Source organism: Patiria miniata, unplaced genomic scaffold (assembly GCF_015706575.1).
Source record: "Patiria miniata isolate m_02_andy unplaced genomic scaffold, ASM1570657v1 HiC_scaffold_20, whole genome shotgun sequence".
Lineage (NCBI taxonomy): Eukaryota > Metazoa > Echinodermata > Asteroidea > Valvatida > Asterinidae > Patiria > Patiria miniata.
Window position 1 is genome coordinate 13,750,798 of NW_024037059.1, and position 12,415 is coordinate 13,763,212.

The window sequence follows — 12,415 nt, forward strand, 5'->3', positions numbered from 1 at the left end:
GGTCTTACTGGCCGTCCTTGTGTACCAGTACCTACATATACACACCTTTGGACAAAACAAAAGAAAACAATGGTTTATGATTATCATGCTTGACTGGCTGTACATAAACATATAGCCCTATTGTCATGTCACTCATTCCTGCAGATTGCAACACAGTTTCCAAACTTGTTTCATTATATGACTACGACAACTTCCACCATGGTCCCATGGTCATAACAACACCACAACCAGTGATGTACTGTGTTTATTGTAAATTGTGATATTCAACGAAACAGTCAGAATTAAAACCTTCTAAAACAGTACCGGTATTTCCACAGCCTTGTTGTTGGAAGACCTTCCTTTCCCTTCATTTGTTCTCATTTGTTCCGGTTGAAGTCCCCCCCCCCCCAAAAAAAAATTCTGAATCCTCCCCTGCTCCCTTATGGGGTAGATATATTTCTGAAAACTTCCTCTTTCGTCTACTGTTCTATTGAATTTTTAGCCCGTGAGGAACCATGTACATGTACAACGTGTTTGACACTTTCAAATATGTAACCCTGATTGGACAATAATTTGATTTGAGCAAAAAATTACTGGAGGGCAGTCTTTACTGAGTCTGTCGCTCAGTACCTGCAGTCTGCCTGGTAGAGCCTGGGTTTCTGCGCTACCAGAGGGCCTGGAATTGACAAACGCCACAAGCTGTTCCAGCAGCCAGGATTCTTCCTGTTCTGGTACCTGAAATAAAAAAAAAACTAAATATTAATAAGGTTTACAGTTTATTGTGACGGTTACAACCACCAAATGAATCTGCTTACTAAGTTAAGTGCCTTACAGAAAAAGGCACGATTGGTAAAGGAAATTTATGCTCCAAGTGTATGCTACACTTGTATGAAAAAAATACCAATGAGAATCTATGTCATAAAGTATCAAACCTACAATGTACATGTATGAGGCCGAACTTGTGGCATTACCTCCATCACTCTGTCAAAGTCCTTGTCTCTGGCTGCATCGGTGAAGCGCCCCTCGTACTCGAGCGGCAAATCTTGTTTCAAATTCTTGTTTCATAAAGTATCAAACCTACATGTATGAGGCCGAACTTGTGGCATTACCTCTGTCACTTTGTCAAAGTCCTGGAAGTAGGATATTCACCTGTCTCTGGCTGCATTGGTGAAGCGCCCCTCATAGCCACGCGGCAAATCTTGTTTCAAATTCTTGTTTCATAAAGTATCAAACCTACATGTATGAGGCCGAACTTGTGGCATTACCTTCATCACTCTGCCAAAGTCCTGGAAGTAGGATATTCACCTGTCTCTGGCTGCATCGGTGAAGTGCCCCTCGTAGCCACACGGCAAATCTTGTTTCAAATTCTCGTTTCATAAAGTATCAAACCTACATGTATGAGGCCGAACTTGTGGCATTACCTCCGTCACTTTGTCAAAGTCCTTGAAGTAAGATATTCACCAGTCTCTGGCTGCATCTGTGAATCGCCCCTCGTAGCCACGCGGCAAATCTTGTTTCAAATTCTTGTTTCATAAAGTATCAAACCTACATGTATGAGGCCGAACTTGTGGCATTACCTTCATCACTCTGTCAAAGTCCTGGAAGTAGGATATTCACCAGTCTCTGGCTGCATCGGTGAAGTGCCCCTCGTAGCCACACGGCAAATCTTGTTTCAAATTCTCGTTTCATAAAGTATCAAACCTACATGTACATGTATGAGGCCGAACTTGTGGCATTACCTCCATCACTTTGTCAAAGTCCTTGAAGTAAGATATTCACCAGTCTCTGGCTGCATCGGTGAATCGCCCCTCGTAGCCACGCGGCAAATCTTGTTTCAAATTCTTGTTTCATAAAGTATCAAACCTACATGTATGAGGCCGAACTTGTGGCATTACCTCCATCACTTTGTCAAAGTCCTGGAAGTAAGATGTCCACCAGTCTCTGGCTGCATCAGTGAAGCGCCCCTCGTAGCCACACGGCAAATCTTGTTTCAAATTCTTGTTTCATAAAGTATCAAACCTATATGTATGAGGCCGAACTTGTGGCATTACCTCCGTCACTTTGTCAAAGTCCTGGAAGTAGGATATTCACCTGTCTCTGGCTGCATCGGTGAAGCGCCCCTCGTAGCCACGCGGCAAATCTTGTTTCAAATTCTTGTTTCATAAAGTATCAAACCTACATGTACATGTATAAGGCCGAACTTGTGGCATTACCTCCATCACTCTGTCAAAGTCCTGGAAGTAAGATGTCCACCAGTCTCTGGCTGCATCGGTGAAGCGCCCCTCGTAGCCACGCGGCAAATCTTGTTTCAAATTCTTGTTTCATAAAGTATCAAACCTACATGTATGAGGCCGAACTTGTGGCATTACCTCCATCACTCTGTCAAAGTCCTTGAAGTAGGATATTCACCAGTCTCTGGCTGCATCGGTGAAGCGCCCCTCGTAGCCACGCGGCAAATCTTGTTTCATATTCTTGTTTCATAAAGTATCAAACCTACATGTATGAGGCCGAACTTGTGGCATTACCTCCGTCACTTTGTCAAAGTCCAGGAAGTAGGATATTCACCTGTCTCTGGATGCATCTGGGAATCGCCCCTCGTAGCCACGCGGCAAATCCTGTTTCAAATTCTTGTTTCATAAAGTATCAAACCTACATGTATGAGGCCAAACTTGTGGCATTGCCTCCATCACTCTGTCAAAGTCCTTGAAGTAAGATGTCCACCAGTCTCTGGCTGCATCGGTGAAGCGCCCCTCGTAGCCACGCGACAAATCTTGTTTCAAATTCTTGTTTCATAAAGTATCAAACCTACATGTACATGTATGAGGCCGAACTTGTGGCATTACCTCCATCACTCTGTCAAAGTCCTTGAAGTAAGATGTCCACCAGTCTCTGGCTGCATCGGTGGAGCGCCCCTCGTAGCCAGGCGGCAAATCTTGTTTCAAATTCTTGTTTCATAAAGTATCAAACCTACATGTACATGTATGAGGCGGAACTTGTGGCATTACCTCCATCACTTTGTCAAAGTCCTGGAAGTAAGATATCCACCTGTCTCTGGCTGCATCGGTGAAGCGTTCCTCGTAGCCACGCGGCAAACCTTGTTTCAAATTCTTGTTTCATAAAGTATCAAACCTACATGTATGAGGCCGAACTTGTGGCATTACCTCCATCACTTTGTCAAAGTCCTGGAAGTAAGATATCCACCTGTCTCTGACTGCATCGGTGAAGCGCCCCTCGTAGCCACACGGCAAATCTTGTTTCAAATTCTTGTTTCATAAAGTATCAAACCTACATGTATGAGGCCGAACTTCTGGCATTACCTCCATCACTTTGTCAAAGTCCTTGAAGTAAGATGTCCACCAGTCTCTGGCTGCATCGGTGAAGCGCCCCTCGTAGCCACGCGGCAAATCTTGTTTCAAATTCTTGTTTCATAAAGTATCAAACCTACATGTATGAGGCCGAACTTGTGGCATTACCTCCATCACTCTGTCAAAGTCCTTGAAGTAAGATGTCCACCAGTCTCTGGCTGCATCGGTGAAGCGCCCCTCGTAGCCACGCGGCAAATCTTGTTTCAAATTCTTGTTTCATAAAGTATCAAACCTACATGTATGAGGCCGAACTTGTGGCATTACCTCCATCACTCTGTCAAAGTCCTTGAAGTAGGATATTCACCAGTCTCTGGCTGCATCGGTGAAGCGCCCCTCGTAGCCACGCGGCAAATCTTGTTTCAAATTCTTGTTTCATAAAGTATCAAACCTACATGTATGAGGCCGAACTTGTGGCATTACCTCCATCACTCTGTCAAAGTCCTTGAAGTAGGATGTCCACCAGTCTCTTGCTGCATCGGTGAAGCGCCCCTCGTAGCCACACGGCAAATCTTGTTTCAGTTGCTCCACATCTAATCTTTCAGCACAAGGGGTAATATACTCTGATGTTTCCTTCAGATTAGGGATACTCTGAAAAAAATATTGTTACATTTTTTTTGTGTTAACTAATAAACACGCAGTTATTTATACATGAGCTGTCACCCAATGTCTGACATGAAACCATTGGATGAAGTTTGCTATTTTGGCAGCGATTGGAAAGTCGTAAAAGCTTTTGTTTGATTGAACACTGGTTTTACATACTTTTCTAAGAGCCTATGCTATAATTGAGACTACGGAAAGTATTTACGTGATTTTTTGTTCATATGGATACGTTGACAGCGAGCTACTTACTTATCCTTTTTTTAGTGTACATTTATAGGTAACGATAACACAGAAGAGTTAAGTTGGAAATTCAACTCCATGCATATGCCTCTGGCTTTAGTTTTGTCTTTTGTATTTCTGTTTTTTCTTTTATGCGAAATAAATAATGATAATAATGAAGTGTGTGGTACTAACATTTAAAATTTGGCATGATGATGACACCACCTGGTCACTAAAAGTGAACCATTGAAGTGAATTGGCGGTCTGAAGGGAGTCCAAATTATCTGTAGTGCATTTGCAACCAACTAAGCCAGAGTTAACTGTACTTGAACCCGCTCCGACATGTTATCTTTCCAAATGAACTAAGATCAACAAATTTGAATGGCAGGTAATGGAGCCCATTGAAAACTGTCGGGCGTGCCCATTTTAGCTAAATTGTCCAAAAAGTTTTGAGTTTTGTGAAAACGGGTGGTGTAACCCTTTACACTTAAGATCAAACAAATTGTTTGATCTTAACTGGACCGTTTGCCAACTAGAACGTTTGCCATCTCTAACGTTTTCAAGCAGCAGATCCTCAAGCAGCAGAATGAAAGAATGAAAACTGTGCACCATTGGACAAGCTGTAGAAATGTCACGCAATTTTACCTAAAAATGTCAAAATTCTGGCTAATTTTTGATCAAAATTATACAAATGCATTGTGGTGATTTAACATTTTTTTATTTCAGTGGGTACATAGTGATATGGGCAATAAAGTAAAAACACAAATATTAGCAAGCTGGTTATTTTAACATGGAAATGGCCCTTGAAAGGAAAGAACATGTGCATTATACCACTGGCCTCCACATTTATGTAAACACCCACATGGAAACTGGGGCTCTGGCCTGGCAGCCCTCACCTTACGAGTTGCCACAGGCATGATGCTTGGTAGTTAGAAAATTTGCTTGGAGTTTGGAAATTTAAAGATTGAAAGTTGTCTAGCTGGCTCAAATGACAACAAATTTCTTGAGGGTCCTAAATTTATAGAGTCGGCCTCATTTGATGTATGAATTGCCGACACGGAGTTATCAGTCAGTGACAGCTTTGGGTACAACTTGATTGACAGTTTGGACACCTGCACTGCCACTCAACCACATCGCAAGGGTTTACCGGCATCGCAAGGGGTTACCGGCAACGCAAAGGGTTACCGTGTCCCATTGTGACTTAGAATGATGAGCGGCGCCAAATGTTGAGCATTGCCATCTGATGAAATTTTGAATGCATCTGTTTTATAGAGACATGAATTGGTGGATAAAAAAATTGGTTGACATTTACAATTAAACTAGAGGTATATTTTGTGTTACAAGTACTTGGAGTGGTTTTCGTTTTGAAAAATGAGGTCTGTCAGGCACACATGCACACGGTGCATCACGCACTATGGAGTTTTGGCCAGTTTCCCGTCTTGACTAGCGTTGTGCATATGGTGCGAATGACCTGAAACACAGGTGTATGGTGGGGGACAAAAAGGTACCTCTGACAACCATAAAACATCAAACATTCTTTTACAAAATAATAAATCTCTCTATACAATTAGCAAACATTTGTTTTTCAAAATACATTAATACTCTTCTTTTAAACTATCCTTACCTTGCTCTTTTGTGATAGCTTGATGACTGTCATCCCTTTGCATTTATGTACATCCCAGCAGATAAGATCCTCACAAATGTCCCGACATCCAGCTTACTCATGACCTGATAAGCTCCAAGGGGCACTGTCATGTCTACCACAGTTCCATCCATTGTAACTCCACAACTTCGGAACACACGCGGTTTGTACTGGCGTAATGCAGAGTATACATAATCCACAAATTATTAATGACTGTAATACATTTGACAGGCAATGATATATGTTCTTGTTCTTGTTATACATATAAAAAGAACCATTAATACTGTTGCGTTCCCTAATAGCAGTTCATGAAACATTTATTAGAGTCAACAATAATTCAATAAGTTGGAGGGAAACAGAGCTTTGGGGTGACAGTCACACATGTCAATACACTGATTTATTCATCTCTTCACTTTACATAACTTTGTTAGATTTCATCAACCTGTAGGGTTTCTCATTTTGGTAGTCTTTGGTAGCGTTATAGAGATAACAGGTTGGCGTCTACAAAGTCTATACATGTACTATGTACAATGGCAAAACCATGTCAACCAATACGAACTGAGTGGGCACCGGCACGGTACGGGTTATCGACGGCCAGACCGAAGCGGGAGCGGTCCGCTACGGTGACCGAGAGGCAACGGTAACTGGACGGGGCCAGCAAGTGTACCAGGCCGCACTACAGTTCGAACCAAAGTGTGCATGTGGCGTATCGGGTATCCAAGGTCAATCGAGGCACTATGCACCAAGGATAGTGTTTATGACAAGACCGGGCTAGCATAGCTGAACTACGGGGGGAATGGCTACGGGGAGCCGGCTGGCCACAGCGGGAGCGGTCCGCTGTGGTGACGGGGATGAACTAGCTCTGGCTGGGCTAGAACACCAGACAACCGCACAACATGTTCAAGCTAAGACTAGCAGTCCAATGGCCATTCGAAACCGCACAGCACCATTGGGACTAGTGTATTACTATTTCACCACCTTCTACACACTCCTCGAGGGATCTAGGAGAAGGATGCTTCATAATAACACTAGTACTAGTGATTGCACTATTACTTCACCGCGCCTCAAACACCAAGGGAGGCCGATGCTTCGTAGTGACAAGAGTTGCACAACAATCGGTCTGTCAGAGTCGAGTTCGTCGCACATCATACGATTTACCGCACAACATATAAGTTCGCCGCACAACTTTGGGTTAAGGGTTCGTTCGCACTACATTGGTTTCGTGGTTCGCCGCACTGCCGAAAGTGAGGAAAACCTCCGGTATTTATAGGCAGTAGAAGTCTCGGGATTAAATAATGCATGAGCACTGATTAGGAATTAACCAATAGTAATCTTCCATGTCTAAGGGTCACATGACTAGTCACATGGTTTACTAAGAGTGCCTAGTGCAAGAGACTAGAAACGTGTGCATTTACATAAGGAAAAACATGGAGAGAGAAGTGTGCAAATACAGAGATAGATGTGTGCAAATAGTTAGATCAGAGTGCAAAAGTGTTTACGCAACATCTCGAGCAACCTTGATGGAGTGAGTGACAAGCTAAAAGGTTACTGTGTCACAGGTTATTGACACCGCAGGATGTCTTACCACGCCCAGCTACGCGACCACGCAAGGTAACGTTCCATTCCCTCGAGCTAAGTACGGGACTGGAAAACTGGACCGAGAACTCCAGTTAGTGTTCATGGGTAACACACGGGGGAGAGAAATGCTCCGTGCCGCTGAGCAGTCTCTCGGAGAACGCCAAAGCACGCATGCTATGGGGAAAGGAACTTAGCTCGCTGGGGCAAAGGGAGGTGTGGTCAGTCGCGCACATGTACATCGCGACATGAATAATGCATACAGTAGCGCGCGTGGTATTGCATCATGCGCTGTTCTTGGTAAGAGACCCTAGGAATAAAAGTGCAAGTTGGCAATTTACGATAAATGGGTAAAATACAGGAACTATAAAAGACAACAAGAAGATTGTGTACTTCATGGACAGAGTGAATCCAGAGGGCGCTAGATTTCCATAATCAAGCATTCTGGGTTCGTAACAATACCAATTTGTAAGCATTGATGTGGGTATGGAAAAACATGAAGCAAATGCTAGGTTTTTAAAGACTTTGTTGCAATTTGAAAGTATGTTATTTTGATGGAAAACTTTTGCCAGTCTCTTAACATTTACTTCATTTTGTATAAATATAAAGGAGTATGATTCAGATTTGCAGTAATTACTCGTCTGTTGGTTTGTGTGGTTGGTGTATCGAAAGATATCCTGCAAAATATGTCAGGAAAATACAGTTTCCAGAACTACATCGATGTACTTGCCCTGCTAATTTTATCCTGGTCAACATGTTTTCCTGGAGAAGCCTTAATTGCAAGAGCAGGTTTGTCAACCACCCAGGTATGAACTTTGTATGAAATGCTTCATGTATGTATGAAGTCTTGTTTGGTTATTGTTCCCCTTGCCTTTTGAAGTCATCCATTGACCTTGATCTCAGCCTTCCACACCAGCAGGCTGTGTGGTGGCTAATTCTGCCTCGTGATGTCCTGCCAAACACTTCTGTGGGTTGCCAGCAGAAAGCTTCTGACAGTGAGATGTCTCTCGCTCTGCAGTCAGTTTTGAGGCAGTCTAGCCATTTCTTTGATGTCTTCCTCGTGATTGTGTCCCATGGCATGCATGGGTTCTCCCCTCATATGCAATTCCTGGATGTCCTTCCCCATTCTTGAGATTGTCTTTCTCTTATTATATCAGTTATAGTTTTGTGCTGGCCAAGTGTGACTGACAGTTTGGTTCAGGATTTCGTCGAGTCTTGAGACCCCCATGATTTTAGTTTTAAACTAAATATTTTACGTAGCCTCGCAAGTATTTTTAGCTACCCAAACTAATCTATGTTGCATTATTGTCTCATTCTTTAACAGGACAGGACCGGAGTAACTTTTTCCCTCTTGAAATTCATTGAAAGCCTGTTATCAGAACCACAAGAAGAGGAACACGTGTTGCAGGTAAACTAAAAACTTGTTCAATAACTTAAATACTTGTTTCTGTAACAATCTTTAATATGTGAATTATGGGTTGATTATAGACACGCTACAACTTTGCTGTACAAAACAAAGCTAAGTTTCCAAGGCAAATGCAAACAACGCTTTAATCTTTCAAATTCTATCATTTATTCAAATAATCCCTTTCATCTTGTTTTGGTCACGGCATGTTTCTGTTAATTGTCTCCTGTTGTTCATCTGTGGTATCCATAGGGAGGTTGCGAGTGATGGCCAGCATTCTACATCAGTTGTCCTGGTCATCCATGGCATTTCCAATATCTGGGGACCTATAGGATGGGCACTAGGATCAACTATGCTTATGGTAGAGTACTTACTCCCATCCCGTCTGGCATCTGCCTGGAAGGGACGCCAGGGCAAGTGCCAGTTGAGGGGGTCGGTAGCCAGAGAGGGGAGCTGATGTTTGATTAAATAAAAGTGGCGTTGGTGGTCCTGGTAGCTGACTGCCTAGCTATATCGGTAGGTGATGCGAAGCATGATAGAGACTAATATTGCTGATACCCCATGTAATGTGGCAGTAAGCAGTTCTGATAAGAACTGCATTAGGTACAGATTTAGTCACTGAGCTTTCAGAGTATCATCATAAACTGTCTTCCTGAGTGCGCAATCCTAAGGATGCAATCCTGTCACGGTTTCTTGATCCACACTGAACCTATCTTGCACATACTATCAGGGTTCGTCCTTAACTTTTTTTTTCACTAACCAGCCGGGCTAGTGAACCAGACTCTTAACTAGCCTAGTGATTTTGGCGCAACATTCTGCATAAAAAAAGCTGTGAATGTGCATAAGTATCAGGTTATTTTTTTCTCAGGCCTCTTAAAATAACACTGCGTAAATCTGCAGCTACGCGGAAAAGTTTCATACCTTATCTCAATAATTTTGACTCGCCAGGTGGGCCGGTTTTGACTAGCCGCCATTGTTTTGCCTGGCTAGCAGGCTACCACTAACATGACTAAGGTCAAACCCTTCCTATTATATGGTTAACTCTCTGAGGTCTAGATATTCTCATGACCAGGAGAATGCCTTTAATTCAGAGATACTCATTTGAGAGGTACAGCTTGTCTGCAGCCAGTTTGAAGACACTTTCACTAAAGCAGTGAAAGCTCCGGAGAGATACTAATAGTCCCAAAGAAGAGTGTCATGATGGAATTTAATTTTGCTACCGGGGACTTGGCAACGTTGCATTTTATTTTTTATTTTTTTATGAAATGTATTTGTCTTTTTAAATGTACATGGATGATTTTTTATTTCAGATTTTCCTGCTCTTACCAAGGAGACATTGCTCTTGATGCTGGAATGCCCTGAAACTGCACCACTTTGTGATGACATCAACATCAGAGAAACTACATCCAATGTGTCTTTAGTCTACTGAGAATGCACTACATGAAGTCTATGAAGGGATGAAAATTATATGGGCAGTTCTATGCTGTTAAAACCGAAAATAAATTTAGGATCTGTTGAAGTTTATTTGCTGAAGTGACACAACATAAATTGGCGTTTTAAAACTTGATGACTTATAGTAAGGATTTTGAATTAGTCTTTTGGTATCTATTCGGTTCTTTTTTTCTCTCAGTTATGTTACTTGAGGGCGGCTTTGTGAACATGGCTTTTATATTTTTACGCATGAAGCTCTCTAACTAATGTCGGTCATCATGGAATTGCCCGTATACTTCGTAGAACTGTAGATTTTCTGGTTGCCAAATTAGTTACTGGGCCCTATTGTATTTCTGTTTGTTTATGTATTTATTATTTGGTAATGAATGCTAAGTGATGTGGGTTGTGATTGTGCATTTTAATGAATATCCATAAGTACCTAAGACAGTTTACCCATTCCCATTGGTCGAGAGCCCGTCACGTGGCTGTCCTTGAACGGATGGTTAAGACATGGCTAGCTGGTCTTAAAACACTTTTCCGGTGTCACATGAAATTTTGACTCCTATGAAATCCAGTGCTTTAACCATTTTATTGGTTGAACATTCACAATCCTCACGTACTCATGCGCAATGCTACATAAGTGAGTCAGTATTTCATAGTCCTTAAATTCACAATGCACTTGCCACAGCTGCATCTGTGCGTCATTATATGAATCTCCATCATATGAATTGTTTGCATCTGACTTGCGAGCTGAACACTCAATTAATATATAGCTAAAGGGGTGTTTTGAAAAGCTTGAAGTGAAATTGTTGAACAAAATCATTGGAATTTTTTCATTTTTGACTTGTTTTTTTATTTTTTTATTTACTTTTGAACCAAAAAGTGTTGATATTATGACCAAAGAGATACATGATTATATGAATTGGAATAAATATGTGCTTGGTTTGTATTAAACGTGTTTTATAAGACCGGTTGGAGTCTTGAGGCTGATAATTACATTTTGGTAACTATGAGCATCCCGACTCCAATCAGTCTTAAACACGGTGTTTAACACCTCCCGAGCACACGTTTATTGCCCTTATTTAAACCATGCTCCTAAATAATAGCATGAAATCCAGAAAGTGTTATGTTGGTAGCTGCTATTTTGGTAAAAACAAAAATGAGACTGAATGAAGAGCGCCCTCTATTGCTCACAAACTGACTGTTTCATTAATGAATAAAGCATGGTCCACAATAGCAAGTAATTTAAACATAATGCATATGGTAAGAGTGTTTCAGATATGGTTTACATAACAGAAGTGCAATTATGAAACCAAATTTGTCCTAGTCATCAAACAAGAAAGTTAAACATCAATAAATAATCAGAATATATCATTCTGAAGGCTTGTCTTTTTGTAAGGTGCATTTTGTGAAACTAAATTCTGATTTAAGTCCTGGTGGAAGAATCAATAGTGGAACAAGATCTGTAAGTATTTTTTGTTGTTGAAACAATTTGAAATTTAGAATCAAGCCAGATGGCACAAGTAAAATTGTAGAATGCCTATGTATTTGAAATTGGTGTGATACTGTTTAACTTCAGTTGTACTAGAAATTATTCCTAATATAAGATGTCACTCTGTATTGGAATTGGTAGGTTTTTCTTTGTTGTGAAGTGAATTTGAAGGGTAAATATGTATTACATGCTAGGCAAAAATCACTGAAAAGGTTTGACCTAAACTGAGGTAAAAGCCAGATTGCAAAAAGTAACTCTCATTTTCATATTCAAACAAATATTTGCCCTTTTTTATTTTTATGGCCAATTTTGTCCCCAACCCCACTGAAAAAAAAACCCTGCAAATTTTGTATGACGGGCTTGCCATTAAAATCCTATGCATTAAATTGACTAATCTAGACTCTTATAAGAGGAAGCAAATTAATTTCTAAATTTATTACATTAAAACGAATTGTGGTTATTGTTAAAATAGTTTTAAAACAACTTAAAGTTTACTTTAAAAAGAAATATTGCAAGGCCCAAAAAAAAAAAAATACTCGGTCTCTGGTCAGGGCGCGCGTCGATTTTAATCATGCGTGCCAACCTTTTTTTCTTCTTCAAATACAACGGAAGCTACAACAGCGCCCTCTATTGCCGCACCTCCTCAAATTTTTGTACCAAGGAGCACCAAGGAATGGGGAAATTGCACCAAGGCAAATGGTCAAGGG

At 41.2% G+C, this 12,415-nt stretch overlaps 1 long non-coding RNA gene across 1 annotated transcript; it reads left to right on the top strand.

Moving 5' to 3' along the window:
- Positions 1-8,347: 8,347 nt before the first annotated feature.
- Positions 8,348-10,743, top strand: LOC119728301. Its single transcript, XR_005271035.1, has 3 exons — positions 8,348-8,788; positions 9,038-9,301; positions 10,096-10,743. It is a non-coding gene; the product is annotated as an uncharacterized LOC119728301 (long non-coding RNA).
- The last annotated feature ends 1,672 nt before the right edge of the window (positions 10,744-12,415 follow it).